Genomic DNA, 15094 nt, shown 5'->3' with positions numbered 1-15094 from the left:
AACGGGGGAACTGTTGGAAAACGCAGTTTTCCAGCAAAACTTATGCTAACTGAATAAACCTGAGCAGGGCTTCAGCATACTCAGGCCTTAGTTAAAATCCTAACAAGCTACAGTGGCTTGTTTACCTGAGAATGTTCTGTGGGAAGATTTCAAGAAGATGCAGCTGTGTAAGGAATGTACGGGAGTGAATTTGTGATTAACAAAGAATGCAGGAGAAAACCCTGATTATGTGAGAACAGACTGCAGATACGTGTGTAACTATAATTAGTAACATCTGTAACAGTATATAAGTTTCTCGTTTGGTGAAATAAAATGGAGCTTACTTTATATCTCATATTGAGACTGCCGTGAGTTCCCTCTCGCCGCTATGTCAAATTGGAGGTGCTGGTTACGCCTCTGTGAAAACATATTTAAGAAAAATTCAAAACAAAGCAGGCACACACTTCTTTCACTTTGTAGTTGGAGGAGGAGGAGGTGGAGGTGAAAATATGTGAGGGAGAACAGCATGGAGAGTGCCAAGGTCAGTGAAGAAGAGGGGAGAAAGAGGTGCTCCAGTGCTTCCGGCACTGGAGCTGAAACTTTCTGCTAGCCGTGGTGGAAGCTATGAGGGGAGCAAGAAGTTTCTCCTGCAGCCCATGGAGTCCATAAGAATGCAGAAATCCACCCACAGCTCACTCCAGAGGAGCAGGTGGATGCCTGGAAAAGACTGTGAACCAGTGGGAGTCTCATCTAAGAGTTAAAACTGCAAAAGGCCTTGACTGGGAGAGAAAGGCCTTTTCCTTGCTCCTGGCATGGAAGCAGCCTGGCCTCAGCTCGGGAGAGTCTGCACAGCACCTTATGGACAAAGAGACTCATGTTGCGGCAGAATTCGGGCGGGATGTTGCTCATGAGATTGGACTCACGCCAAAGAAGTTCTCAAAGGACTGTCTCTCGTGGGAAGGACCCCTGGCTAAGTAGAGAACCTCTTTTCCTGATTAGACTGACCAGAAAACCCCTCAACCTGCCCCTGTCTGTGCTGCTGGTTTGGAGAGAGGGAAGGGAGGGTGAGTGCAGAGACTGCTTCTTAAGAGGGTGGGGGTGAGAGCAGAAAACTGTCTGGAGAGAGAGAGAAACAAGTAGAGATAAAGAGTATTTGTAGTAGAAGAATTGTGGTGATGAGTAAATTTGAGAATCTGCTCTGTGGACTGAAAAGAGACCCCACACCCTGCCCCCCCCCCCACCTGGCTTGTTGATTGTAAAGGAGGAAAGGGGGTGAATACTGTAGGTTCGTAAGAGGGAGGGGGGAGTGAACAAAATAATGTATGAAAAGTTTATTTTTGCCTTGCATTTATCCTCCCATTCTGTTAAGTAATTAAATCACCTTTTGCAACTTTAAGCTTGAAGCCTGTTTGCCCTTTTTCGTGCGTCCTCCTGGCAAGGTCCTGTCTCAAACCCATGACACTATGTCATGGAGGAGAGGAGGGGACCTCAGTGGGTGAGACCGGGGACAACACAGCCTCCCTGAGCTGCTGGGGGCCTTGGCAAGGGGCTGGAAGCCAGGGTGGGGGGGCACCTCTCCAGCACAGCCACAGCATACCCCTACTGGGCAGCAGCCCTGTTCAAAACCCTGCCGTGTCCCTCCCCTCCCCCAAACTCTCCACAGACCTGCCTCTGCCAGACCTTCCTTCCACAGACCTCCCGAAGCCACAGCATTCCCGGGCACTGAAACCCTCCAGCAGAGGGGGGAAGGAGGACACAGCACCCCCTGCCACATCCCCTCCCCACCACAAGCCCTTCTCTGGTCATACCACCGCCTGCTGCATGCTGCCCCCTCTCCCGGCACCTCCTGCCACAGCTTCCCATGGTCCCAGGCCCCCATGCCGGTCCCAGCATGCCCGGCCACAGCTCCCAGTTCTGCCCAATCACGGCTCCCCTTAGCTCGCGGCCCCCCATCCCAGTTCCCCTCGGCCGCAGCCCTCTCCAGCTCTCACCCCTCATGGTCAGGGCCTCCAGCGCCTCCCAAGCTGTGGGCCCCCTCGCCACAGATGCCCTCAAACCTTCTGGAATCAGAGGGGGGGGATAAGCTGGCGAGGATCAGATGCATTAACTCTTCCCATGCTAGGCAGACGGCCCAGGCTCCCCACCAGACCCCCCAGCGTGCCCCTTCTGCCACCGCAGTGCCAACTGCTGTGCAGCTTCAGCCGTTCTTTCCATGTGCCAGTGGGGACACGCCCCCCCGCCCGCCTCTGCCGAGCTGATTGGTGTGCTGCGAGGGGCACGGCGAGGGGCGAGGTGAGTGATGGGTCGGGGTGGCCATCGTCGGATAGGCGGGAAGCTGGTGATGTATGTCTCTTAGATCCCACCCTCAGCCCGTCCCCTCCACGTGTGGGTGTGTGATGACAATGGGGAAGGGGCAGTCTCAGGTGAAGCATCTCCTCATTGGCCATTGGAGATGGGAGGGGATGACTTAGCCTTGGGGAGGGCTGCTAGGGCCTTGACCCTTTGCCTCTGCCCCGCAGCCAGGCTAACCTTTAACCTCTAACCTGACTCCAAGCCCACCTGGACAGAGCTGGGCCTGGACCCGGACCCACAGGCATCACGTGTCCCAGCCCCACAAGCATGATCTCCTACAATCCACCAGCACAGTGTGTTCCCACAACAGACACCATCCCCTAGCCCCACAGGCATGGCCCTCTCTCCCCCAGCCCCATGGGTGCGGTATGTCCCAGCCCCATGTACACAGCCCTCCCAGCCCCATGGGCATGACATCCCCCAAGTGGGATCATTGGAGTGTCCCCTGCCCCCACGTGGTGCCAGTGCCCCATAGAACTAGCCTGCCAGCAACCCATGCAGCTGGGCTGGGACTGTGCAGGAGCTGGCTGGTGGCAGAGGAACTGCAGGGACAGCTGCCCCTGGGAAATGGTTGCTCAGAAATATTTAAGCACCAAGCAACTGTGGGGAAGGGAGCTCTGCCACCCACTGGTGGGAACCCAGGCCAGAGCAGCTGCTTCAAGGGACAGCAGCCTGGAGCTCACCAGCCTGACGATGGGCTATTCAGGTCAGGGAAAAGACTTCTTGATTCAGCAAGTTTGGATGAAACTCCACAAAACCCACTTCCTCCCCAGCTGACTCATCTCAGTGAGCCACAGCTGCAACATCATTCTAGAAATACTGGTACTGTCAAATGATAAATAGAACCAAGATCTTGTCTTGTGATGGCGCTAGTGTGCAGCGATCTGGATGTGAAGTGGCAGCACAACAGCTGCTGAGCCCAACGTCCTGCTCGGCTTGCTGCCAGTTATGGGGGAATTATTTTCAGAGGTGCTGTCATGGACAAAGCTGCACTAGGCCCTCTTTAGGAATAGCAGTGCGCAGGGAGGCAGCAGGATGACCTGTTCTTGGCCAGCACACACTTTTCCGGAGGGAGAAGTGTCAGTTCAATGGATGTGGCCATGGAGTGGCTGCCAACATGGGACCTCATATCTTCCTGTGACCTCAGCCTGGTGTTATAGGGTATTTCTCATTAAATATCCCCTGACTGGTAACAGATTTGGGTTGTGAGCTGAGAAAGGGTATTTACTATATAGAGCATTTTAATTTCTGAGTGTGATGATGGGAACACATGATTCTCCACTGTCTTAAACTGCACATGTGCAGGTGCTGGTTTCAGGGAGGAAGAGCCCAGGAAGATTCAGTTCGCCCGTGCCCTTGCTCATCCCTTACAGCATGGGTTTTGTACACACTCCCAGCACAATATTTAGTTTTTCTGCCCTTTGGTAGCATGTGTCAGCTCTGCTGCACTGTTGAGAAGCTCTGGTGTCCAGTTGGGACAGGAGCAGAAGCCACGGAAGCCAGAGATGGGCTGAAAACAACTTAGTCCCTATCACATGGCCACTTGCATGGGCTGTGTTTTCCAGCTTACAGTGGCTGAAATTAGTTTGGGGCTAACAAATGGTTAATGAACCATTATTGGCCTGAACCGGAACAACTTCAGTCACAGCTGAACCCACTGTGGAACAGAATCCAAAAGATTTGCTGGTTTAGCTCCTCATCTGTGGAGAAATATGGGCTCCTTTATCCTTGACAAGAATAATACATTTCCGTTTATTGTGTGGGCAGCAAAGGATTAATAAAATATTCCAAGTTATTTGCCTCCCAGTTTTGAGTGATGAGGGTTTGAAAGCAATGTCCCTGATGAGCACACTGTCCCTTGGCAACCTCTCCTGATTATTAAAACATGTTCTTATTCCAGAAACAAGATTAAGAAGCAAGACATAAAAACTCCTTTTAATAGGCTGGATAGGGTGAGGGTGCTCCTGCTCCTGGATGTAGGAAAGGACCTCAACCATAGCCATTTGATGGGGAAAGATAATGCAGGTAGAAGATGCCGCTGGTTTGGCGAGCAGCTGGAAAACCTCCAGATGCTCACAGGGGATAAGGCCAGGGGGATAGTTACTGCATAAGCCATACCACTACCTGGCAGAGGGACAGCCCACTCAGACTTGCTTGGAGCGTGTTTCATCCCCTCTCTGCAAACCCTGGGGACCTGCAAAGGACTTCACAAGTGTCTGTGAAGGCAGACAAGGAGGTTTAAACACATTGGGCAGGGCTCTGCACCATGGCTGGCCACCTTCTAGATGCCTCACAGGAGGGGCAGGAGGAGGATGTTTCCCTAGGAAGAGGAGGAGTTCTGGGCAGTGGAAAGTGGAAGAATGTCTTTCTGTAATGAGCTCTGCTGCCTGCAGGGCTTCCCTTTGAAGGGTGTACTGGCAAGTGACTGGGTGCTGGTGAGTTCATCACTGGGTTATCACTCTTGCAGCCTCAGCCCTCCACATGCTACAGAAAGACCTTGGCTCCTGCAGCACTGCCTCCCAGGGTTCTTCATGTTTCTCATCCTCCCTGCATTTAACAACATGAGAAGAGAGAGACCAAACCCTGCCTCTCTTCCTCCATTGCTATGGCAAGGAAGGGATGCACCCCAGCACCTGTGGTACTGTGCCAGAGCCAGGGAATGTCCCTGGGGGAGTGTGAGCTGGTGCTGCAGGACCTTTCCCCTACTGGAACTGGTTTCCAGCAATGTTCTCAATTTACCTGTTTGACCAACATGTCTGTAAAACTAGAGCTATGAATCATGCTTGAAGAGTTTTCTGCCAGAGGATTCAGAGCCTTACTGGAAAAGGGGGGTGTGGCAGGATGCTCCCCCCTCCCCCTTCTCTCTCTGATCAGTCCCAGGAAATGGATGGCTCAACTTAGGTTGATAGCCTATTCAACAGCTATCTAGTGCTGGCGACTGAAAGTCTGAAAAGACACTCCCCTGTGGAATGTAGAGAGAATGTGAGAAAATTTTCAGTGACTAAAAATACACACTTTTATCCTATAAAAAGCTCACGAAATCTCAGAAAGGTGGAAGCTTTCTACATGGACATTGGAGCGTGAAGTGAGCCTTCTCCCCAGGGTTTGGACGCAGCCCTGTGGTTACTTCCCTGGGATTGAGTGAGGAAGTCTTAATGTATTCCAGCTCCAGATTGGGTTTGGTAAGATCATCGAGTTTCCTAAATTGTATTATTCCAGCTAACTTACAGGTACCTTTCTTAACTTGCATTTCAGCTAGCTCAAGCAAGCATCTCTTAACTTGCATTATCGTTCAAGCAAGCATTTCTTGCGTTTTTAACTATTTTTATAGTTCAAGCAAGGTTTTACCCCATAATTGCATTTTTAACTATTATAGTGTTGCAATTATGTATTCATTGTGTGTCTATGTGTGTCAATCTGTTCTATGTTTGCATGTTTGTTATGTTCTGTGTCAAATAAATGGTATTTTTAGACAAATCGGCCAGATATCAAAGAATCTTGTGAACAGGACTAAGTCTTGGGGAACTAGCTATCTTAAAGTCTGTCAAACTGCACAAACACATAAAACTCCTCTCTCCCATGCAAGACAGGGGGAAGTTGACAACACTACTGAGGAAAGATGGATTGATATCACTTTAATGAACAATGGTGGTAGGATTAGGCTGGGCTGCTCTCTTCCTCCCAAACCCCACATGACTCTCCATAGCTCCAGTATTGTCTCTCTCCTATTGTGTTTCCCAGCACCTTGTAGAGGAAGGCAGCACCATGACCCCCATGGGACCATGGGGGAACTTAGGCACTGAGGAGCAAAGGGACCTTCCAGGCTACACAGTGGAAAGCAGGTCCTTAATCCAGTGCTTTAGCCACTGAATTTCACTGCTGCTTTGTGTTGGAAATGCACATGGAGCTTCCCAGAGCCAAATAAGGGTCTTAGCTGCAGGCAACACTCAAAAGGTCAAAAAGTTCATCCTGCAGCTGCTGTCCCAGAGCAGTTTGGCAGATGATGTAACACGAGGTGGCAGTTGCAGGATGCAGCTTGGCAGGCTCAGGATGCCCAGCTGCAAGGGAGATGCCCAGCCCCAGGCAGGTACCCAGAGGAGAAATCTCCAGCCTTGGGGGTTTGCAGTACAAAGCCACAACAGATCTGATGTCATGTTAGTTATATCCTGCTTTGAGCAGGAGGTTAGGCTGGGGATGTCCCTGCCAGTGGTGCCTGTGGGGGTGCCCAGCTTCTACCCCATACCCAATGCTGGAGGACCACCTGGGGGACAGTATATGCCAGCTCAGCACCAGGAAAATAATCCTCACTCACCCCTCACTGTTAGGCACACAAACTCCCTACCTGCAGCCACACAGGCACCTTGTCCCTTCGCACCAGGCCCCGACTCTGAGCAGGCAGCAACACCCACAGACAAGAGCCTGGCCTCACGACTGCCCCTGGCCCCTTCCTCCCTGCCAGCTCCTCTCCATCATCACCCACAGGTGCTTCCACCAGTGCTGTTTCAGTCTGAGCAGTCTGCTGCTGCAGCACAGTCAGGTGGCATGGTCTTTTTGCTGCTGCTTCACTCCTTGAGGTCACTCCTCCCCTCCGCCAATTTGACTTCACTTAACAGCCCTCTGCCTGACCTGCAGCTAGGGAGTTTGGGCACGGGCTGTGGGATTAGGATGGCATCAGGGATGGGCTCCAGAAAGGGTGCTTCTGGTCCAGGCAGGCCCCAGAGAGAGATGTGCCCCGCCTGAGCATTTGGCACAGGAATGGGTTGCTTCCTCATTCTTCTATGCCCATGTTTCTCCTGCTCCTGCTTCCCTGCAGAAATGTTTCCTTTCTTTTGTGCATGCCTTGAAAAAAAAATATAAATAAAAAGTGAGAAACTGATAGACTTTGCTTACCCACATAGTATTTGTCCCAAGCAGCCAGTTGATGTGGGTTGTGCCAGGACTGCCCAGAGCCATGCAGTGTCGCAGGCCTGCTGCCACCCACATGGCCATGCTGGCAGCCTTCACTGACACCAAATGTGTGAGCAAACGTCCCCCTTGACATCACCTTGATGGGATGGCAAAGGCTGGGGCCACCCAGAAATGCCTCCCTGTCTCAGTTTAGAGACATGTTCTGGGAGAAAACACTCTGGAATGAGTGTTTCCTCTAAGAAAAGGGGTTTTAGCAATCCCTTCTCACCAATATGAAGTGAATATTGGTCAGTGAAAGTGAAAAAAACAAAACCAAAACTGTTTATTTGACAAACAAAATGCCTGCATGACACAGAAAAAATATGAATAACTGTTAGATATTGAACCTTCAGAACCTCACCCCCTGCCCCACGCACACACACTCACCCACAGCAGAACAAACAAACCCCAAAATGCCAGGGGAAGGAAAAAACTCCACTGGCCATGTGCTAGGAAAAAGCAAAACAGCCGACAGCTTTGTCTTGGGTGAGGGAAGAAGTGTCCACACAGCAGGTCAGGGACAAGAAAAAAAGAGATGGGAACCCAGTTGAACTCTGATGTTGTTGGTCTCCTCTTCGCTGCAGAAAAAACTGGTGGATTTTAAAGGCCCTTCTTTCGCTGGCTCAGCTTTTCCTGAGGTCTGGCCAAGATGGGGTGTCCCCACGGCTTCCCTGCTGGTCGGTGCCAGGTGGCTCCTGCGATGGTACGATCTCAGACAAGAGCTAAGCCAAAGAGTTCCAAAAGAAACCACAGAAGCCGCCAAAGGATTACTGTTGCAGTCCAGGGAAAAACTTTTTCCCTCAGCTAGCAAGAACCAAGCTAGTTAAGAGCAATAATGTAACGTGTTCGCGGCACACTCCAGGCATGCTGGGAGTGAGTGCTTGAAGAAAGCCTGCGCTGAGTTCCCCCCGGCTCGTGCCCCTCCCCCAGGACTCTGCTTAAAGCTACAGGACCCATTTCTGGGCATGAAGCACATGATCAGGAATAGAGTGTCATCATAAAATCACCCTAAGTCCCTCCCACTGCCGCAGGCTGTCCGCTCATTCCCAGCATGGCTGTAGGTCCCTGCCTGCATTTTGGTGTTTCTCCCTGGCCGTGCTCGGCCTTTGGGGCTGAGCCTTTCCACTGAGATTTCTGACTCAGAGCACTTACAGGGATCCTGAGCCCCATGCAGTCCTCACACCCAGAGGTACTCCACCTGGCTGTACCCCATCTTTCACCACCTGGGCATTTCCCCAAGGGCACAGCTGCTGGACGACAGGACCAAGCTTTGCACAAATATGGGATTTTTGAACCCTAGGTTGTGGGTGAAGAGAGCTTAACCAGGCTGTGCTGTGGGGAGGGACAGCAAAATCCCTTCCCTGCTACTGCTGCCCACTGCCACAGAGATGCTGAACTCTGTGGAGTTCATCTGGAAACAGAGGCCCTGATGTATATCCCCACTTCAGTCACTGAAAGTTTGGGGTAATACAAAATCCCTTCCCATGCCTGCCTTGGACAGTGGATGTTGCTTCTTGGCACAAGGTGGCAGCTCAGCCCAGCTTATTTTCAGCAGGGCAATATCTGGTGCCTGGGGCAAATGGCACTGGGCTTGGTCCTGCCCTGCCAGGGTGACCCCTGCAGACTTGGGGTGCTGTGTTGGTTTTGCTTGGCCCAGTTTTTGGAGGGGGGGCCCCACAAAGGTGGCTCCTGTGAGAAGCTTCTGGAAGCTTTCACCATGTCCAGCAGAGCCAATCCTTGGTGGCTCTGAAGATGGACATGCTGCTGGCCAAGGCTGAGCCAATTAGAGATGGTGGTAATACCTCTGTGATACCATATTTAAGAAGAAACCAAAACAGAGGGGGCACACAGTTCTTTCTAACCAGAGAATGATGAGGAGGTGAGAACATGTGAGGGAACAACATGGAGACACCAAGGTCAGTGGAGAAGGAGGGGGAGGAGGGGGAGGAGGTGCTCCAGGTGCCAGAGCCAAATTTGCTCTGCAAGCTGTGGTAAGGACCATGGTGAATGATTCACCCCAATCGAGCCCAGAGACACTTCAGAGACCAAGTCAGAGAAGTGGGTATTTGCTTTATTCAGTGCACCGGATGTGTGGGGAATTGTTTCTACCAAACACACACACCTCAGTACCCCAGAGACACAGTGTTATAGGTAAAATCATGAATATTCATTACATTCTTCAGGATAGGAGTGGTTATACAAATTACTCCTCATAAGTCATTAATATTATTAGCGATTTCTTGTGCTCAATGGCAAAAGGATTCCTTTTGCCCCCTTTTATCTTGATAAGATTAAGGGAATCCACAAGGCTAGAACTGACGGGCGCCGTGCTGGTGGAAGGGCTAAAAGCTCAAAGAAACAAGAATGGTTTAAGTGTGTGGCTAGCACAGGCTTTTCCCATGAGAATTTTCTTGTGTTTTGTAAATAAAGATAAAGTTTGGATGTTATTGGAACAGTGTCCCAGAACTTGAGCAGTGCAGGCCTGGCCAATCAGGCCTGGGGGAAGGCTTCTGACTGACCAATCTGGGTGACTTTTGAATACTCTATATATATGATGAAATCAAAACAATAAAGGTCATTCCTTCTTGCCACTGAGAACTGGTGCCTTCATTACTCTGCTAGCTGCTCAACAGCGACAGAAGTGCAAATAGATTTGGGTTTTCTATTTGACCACTCCTTTCTCAGTGGGCAGAGCTTTCCTTTCACGGAGCTGTGAGTCACATCCCTAGAAAGCAGGCGACAAACCGCCTCAGCTCCCGAGCACGGGCACAGCGCGAGGCTTTCCAGCGCGGCGAGCCCAGCCTCAGCGCAAAGCTCTGTCCCACACCGCCACGGTCACCTCAGACTGAAGGAAGGGGCTGAAGGGAGCCCCAGCACCCAAAACCCACTATTTCTGAGCGACTCACTCACTACCCGCTGGGCTTTGCCTCCAAGGGGGGCTGGAAAGCCCCTCAGGTCAAAACAAGCCGTCAGTCGGCAGCTTGTCACGCTGCTCCAGCTGGATCAGCTGCGACTTTTTCAATTTGCTTTCGCTCAGCGGCTGTTTTCCCACCCTCCTGTGGGGCACAGGCGGTCCTGTCCCCTCTCCGGCCATGGTGACACAGGGCTGGTCACCTACACAGTGGCCAAGGGATGTCTCCCAGTGTCCTGAGCGCAGAGACAGCAAGACAAAGGGACAAGTTCACTTTGTCACATTCTGCAATAAATCACCAGGGCGCTGTGTCTAAGATTACGAAGCGCAGGGGTGAAAAAAAAAGAGCAGAAAGGGGACTTGCCTCGAGCCTCTTCCCCTCGGAGGGTTGTTTGACCCACCGTTTGAAACAGCTAATTTGCGGATTTTTCTGGGTTTTCTGACGAAAGGCGATCCCGAGTCACCGGAGAGAGCAGCGGGGGTAATTAATACACCCCCAGTTTGGGGTTAGACGGCAGAAAACCCACAAACGCCCCGCGGGATGAGGCAGAGGTGACGCTGCGCTGGGACAGCAGGTGAAATCCTAAATGGCTCCTGGTTAAATCTCCTTAAGAAATACATTCCCAGTTTGGGGTTAGACAGCAGAAAACCCACAAACGCCCCGCGGGATGAGGCAGAGGTGACGCTGCGCTGGGACAGCAGGTGAAATCCTAAATGGCTCCTGGTTAAATCTCCTTAAATACACCCTCAGTTTGGGGTTAGCAGGAAACCCACAAACGCCCCGCGGGATGAGGCAGAGGTGACACTGCGCTGGGACAGCAGGTGAAATCCTAAATGGCTCCTGGTTAAATCTCCTTAAATACACCCTCAGTTTGGGGTTAGCAGGAAACCCACAAACGCCCCGCGGGACGAGGCAGAGGTGGTGCTGGCTGGCTGTCCTCTCCCTTCACCCAGCATGGAATAATTCACCTCACACCTCTGAAGAATTACAACTCGCCAACGCTACTTTTTATCCAAGCGGCTGGTGAACAGCATCAGCGGGTTCAAGGAAAATGATGAAAGCAACTTGTCTGCACAAACCCCTCAGATCCACATCCCCAGGCAGCTCTTCATCACCCCTCCAGCACTGTAATCTGAAGAACAAGAGCTATAAAAAAATATTTAAACTTAATGACGGACCGATTTTAAGAGGCAGCTTAAACTTGGAGAGTAGAATTTTTCGGAGGAAGGTGTTCATCTCTTTTCATGCCAGCTTTTTCTGCAGCCAGAGGCAAACAGAGACCCCGTGAGAGAGCAAGGCCTGACCACTGACAGCTCCAGCCTCCCCAGGCTAATTTTGTTAATTAGCCCTGGGCTAATTAGGGCTCCCCAGGCCATGGGAAAGACAGGATGCCGAGGCAGAGAGTTAAAAAATATGAATAAGGTGTGGTTCCTTGGAGATAGTGGTGGCTTTAACATCCCTGTGCTAAACTTTCCCTCACAGTTACTCCAACACCACCACGTCCTCCTGCCCTCCACTCCACCACACTTTTGGCAGGATTTTTTTCCTGATTTATTGAGTAAAATAATCTTATTGAGTAAGAACATTTCATCACGACAGCTCACTCAGCAGAGCTGTTCCTTTAACAGCTCAGCCCAGCCCCGGAGGTTTTTCTCAATGCTGGTGCTTCAGGATTTCTGCAATTTTTTCTGCAGCCACGAGAAGGGGAAAAAACTTCTTGTCTTTGCTTAAAAGAGGGGCAGAGAATTTGGGATTCTCGGGCGGGACAGAAATTAGGGTTTAGAAGGGCTGTTAAGGGCAGGTTTTTAGGGGTAATAAGGCTGGGTTTAGGGTTAGCATGGAAAAGGGACAGGAAGGTCCCCAAAGTGGGGGTGTGAGGGGAGAAATGGGTCCCCAAATGGCGGGAAGAGGAAGAGGAGAATCCCAACCCTCAGAGGATGAAGATGAGGGTCTCACCTGGGGTGTGAGGGGAGAAATGGGTCCCAAAATGGTGGGAAGAGGACAAGGAGGGTTCCAACCCTCAGGGGGTGAAGATGAGGGTCCCAAAATGGCGGGAAGAGGAAGAGAAGGGTTCCAACCCTCAGAGGATGAAGATGAGGGTCTCACTCAGAGGTGTGAGGGGGGAAAAGTGTCCCAAAATGGTGGGAAGGGAAAGAGGAGAATCCCAACCCTCACGGAATGAAGATGAGGGTCTCACCAAGGGGTGTGAGGGGGGAAAAGTGTCCCAAAATGGTGGGAAGAGGACAAGAAGGATCCCAACCCTCAGGAGGTGAAGATGAGGGTCTCACTCAGAGGTGTGAGGGGGGAAAAGTGTCCCAAAATGGTGGGAAGGGAAAGAGGAGAATCCCAACCCTCACGGGGTGAAGATGAGGGTCCCACCAAGGGGTGTGAGGGGGGAAAAGTGTCCCAAAATGGTGGGAAGAGGACAAGAAGGATCCCAACCCTCAGGGGGTGAAGATGAGGGTCTCACTCAGAGGTGTGAGGGGGGAAAAGTGTCCCAAAATGGTGGGAAGTGAAAAGAAGGATCCCAACCCTCACGGGGTGAAGATGAGGGTCTCACCTGGGGTGTGAGGGGAGAAATGGGTCCCAAAATGGTGGGAAGAGGAAGAGAAGGGTTCCAACTCTCAGGGGGTGAAGATGAGGGTCCCAAAATGGCGGGAAGAGAAAGAGAAGGGTTCCAACCCTCAGGGGGTGAAGATGAGGGTCTCACTCAGAGGTGTGAGGGGGGAAAAGTGTCCCAAAATGGTGGGAAGGGAAAGAGGAGAATCCCAACCCTCACGGGGTGAAGATGAGGGTCTCACCTGGGGTGTGAGGGGAGGAAAGTGTCCCAAGATGGCGGGAAGAGGACAAGAAGGGTCTCAACCCTCAGGGAGTGAAGATGAGGGTCTCACCAAGGGGTGTGAGGGGGGAAAAGTGTCCCAAAATGGCGGGAACAGGACAAGGAGGGTTCCAACCCTCAGGGGGTGAAGATGAGGGTCTTACCCAGAGGTGTGAGGGGGGAAAAGTGTCCCAAAATGGTGGGAAGAGGACAAGAAGGATCCCAACCCTCAGGGGGTGAAGATGAGGGTCCCAACATGGCGGGAAGAGGAAGAGGAAGAGAAGGGTTCCAACCCTCAGAGGATGAAGATGAGGGTCTCACCTGGGGTGTGAGGGGGGAAAAGTGTCCCAAAATGGTGGGAAGGGAAAGAGGAGAATCCCAACCCTCAGGGGATGAAGATGAGGGTCTCACCTGGGGTGTGAGGGGAGAAATGGGTCCCAACATGGCTGGAAGAGGACAAGAAGGATCCCAACCCTCAGGGGATGAAGATGAGGGTCCCACCAAGGGGTGTGAGGGGAGAAATGGGTCCCAAAATGGTGGGAAGAGGACAAGAAGGATCCCAACCCTCAGCGGGTGAAGATGAGGCTCCCAACCGGTGCCGTGAGGGGAGAAAAGTGTCAAGAGGAAGAGGAGAATCCCAACCCTCAGGGGGTGAAGATGAGGGTCCCGAAATGGCGGGAAGAGGGAAAGAGGAGAATCCCAACCCTCAGGGGGCGAAGACAACAATCCCTCCCGGTGCAATCCCCACCACGGCCGCCGCCACGGCTCCCTTGGCGTCCCCAGCTCACCCTGGCGCCCCACGATCTCGGCCACATGCTCGGAGCTGGGCACGGCCACGCACTCGGTGGTGTTGAAGCTCTTCCGGCGGAGGAGCGCCGCCTGCTCGCCGCCCAGGCCGGCAGCTCCGCCGTACGGCTGGGGCAGCACGGCCGCCATCATGGCCCGGCCGCCCGCAGCGTCGAGGCCGGGCGAGAAGAGCAGCTGCGGGCTCGCTGAGGGAAGCAACATCAGCGCGGCCGCATCTTCCACCTCCTCCTCCTCCTCATCCTCCTCCTCCTCCTCCAGCTCCGGTTCTCCGCCGTCTCCTCCCTGCTGGCCGAGGCCGAGCCCGGCGAAGCGCTGCTGGAGGAGGAGCAGCGGCGGCTCCGCCGGCTCGGCGGTGCTGGCGGAGGCTCCGCTGGGCATGGCGGAGAGAGCAAAGCGTGGTTAGGATCGCCGAGCCGCCACGGCCGGGCCGGAGCGCTCAGGCCGCTGAGGTGCCATGGCGGCTCGGCGCGGCCGCGGCGGCTCGGCGGAGGAGGAAGCGGCGGGGGGCGGAGCGAGAGGGAGGGCGCTGATTGGTTGGAGGGCGGAGGTGGGCGGGGCGAGGGGGGCTTGAGAGGTGCTCATTGGTCAGGCTGGTGAGGGGCGTGGTTTTGGATGATTGACAGGTGATGGCCACGGTGCATGGGCTGGATGAGGGGTGTGGCTTCGTATGATTGACAGGTCAGCCTCACCCCGACCTCTAGGCTTTTAATAGGGAGTGGGCGTGGCTTAAAGCGATTGACAGCTGACCCAGTGGGCGTGGTCTTTAGTTGATTGACAGGTGGGCAAAATATGTGCAGAAGAGGGGAAAAATATGGGAAAAATATGGATAAATATGGAAAAATATGGAAAATATGGGAAAATACGGAAAAAGAGGCGATTTTCCAAGTTTTTTCCCTCAGTTTCCCCTCAGTTTTCCCTCAGTTTTCCCAATTTTCCCTCAGTTTTCCCTCAGTTTTCCCTCAATCTTCTCTCATTTTTCCCAATTTTCCCTCAGTTTTCCCTCAGTTTTCCCAATTTTCCCTCCGTTTTCCCTCAGTTTTCCCTCATTTCTCCCAATTTTCCCTCAGTTTTCCCTCAGTTTCCCCCAATTTTTCCCAATTTTCCCTCAGTTTTCCCAATTTTCCCTCATTTTCCCCTCAGTTTTCCCAATTTTCCCTCATTTTCCCTCAGTTTTCCCCAATTTTCCCTCAGTTTTCCCTCAGTTTTCCCAATTTTCTTTCTGTTTTCCCTCAGTTTTCCCAATTTTCCCTCAGCTTCCCCTCAGTTTTCCCAATTTCCC

The 15094-nt window shown here is 52.4% G+C and overlaps 1 long non-coding RNA gene across 1 annotated transcript; it reads left to right on the top strand.

The window, feature by feature from the left end:
- The first annotated feature begins 379 nt into the window (after window positions 1–379).
- LOC146425268 (uncharacterized) lies at window positions 380–1195 on the top strand. Its single transcript, XR_014846531.1, has 2 exons — window positions 380–520; window positions 671–1195. It is a non-coding gene; the product is annotated as an uncharacterized LOC146425268 (long non-coding RNA).
- The last annotated feature ends 13899 nt before the right edge of the window (window positions 1196–15094 follow it).

This window comes from Lichenostomus cassidix, chromosome W (assembly GCF_008360975.1).
Source record: "Lichenostomus cassidix isolate B80296 chromosome W, HeHo_3.0, whole genome shotgun sequence".
Taxonomy (NCBI): domain Eukaryota; kingdom Metazoa; phylum Chordata; class Aves; order Passeriformes; family Meliphagidae; genus Lichenostomus; species Lichenostomus cassidix.
The sequence above is the reverse complement of the archived record's forward strand: the minus strand, read 5'-3'. Positions and strand labels throughout refer to the sequence as shown.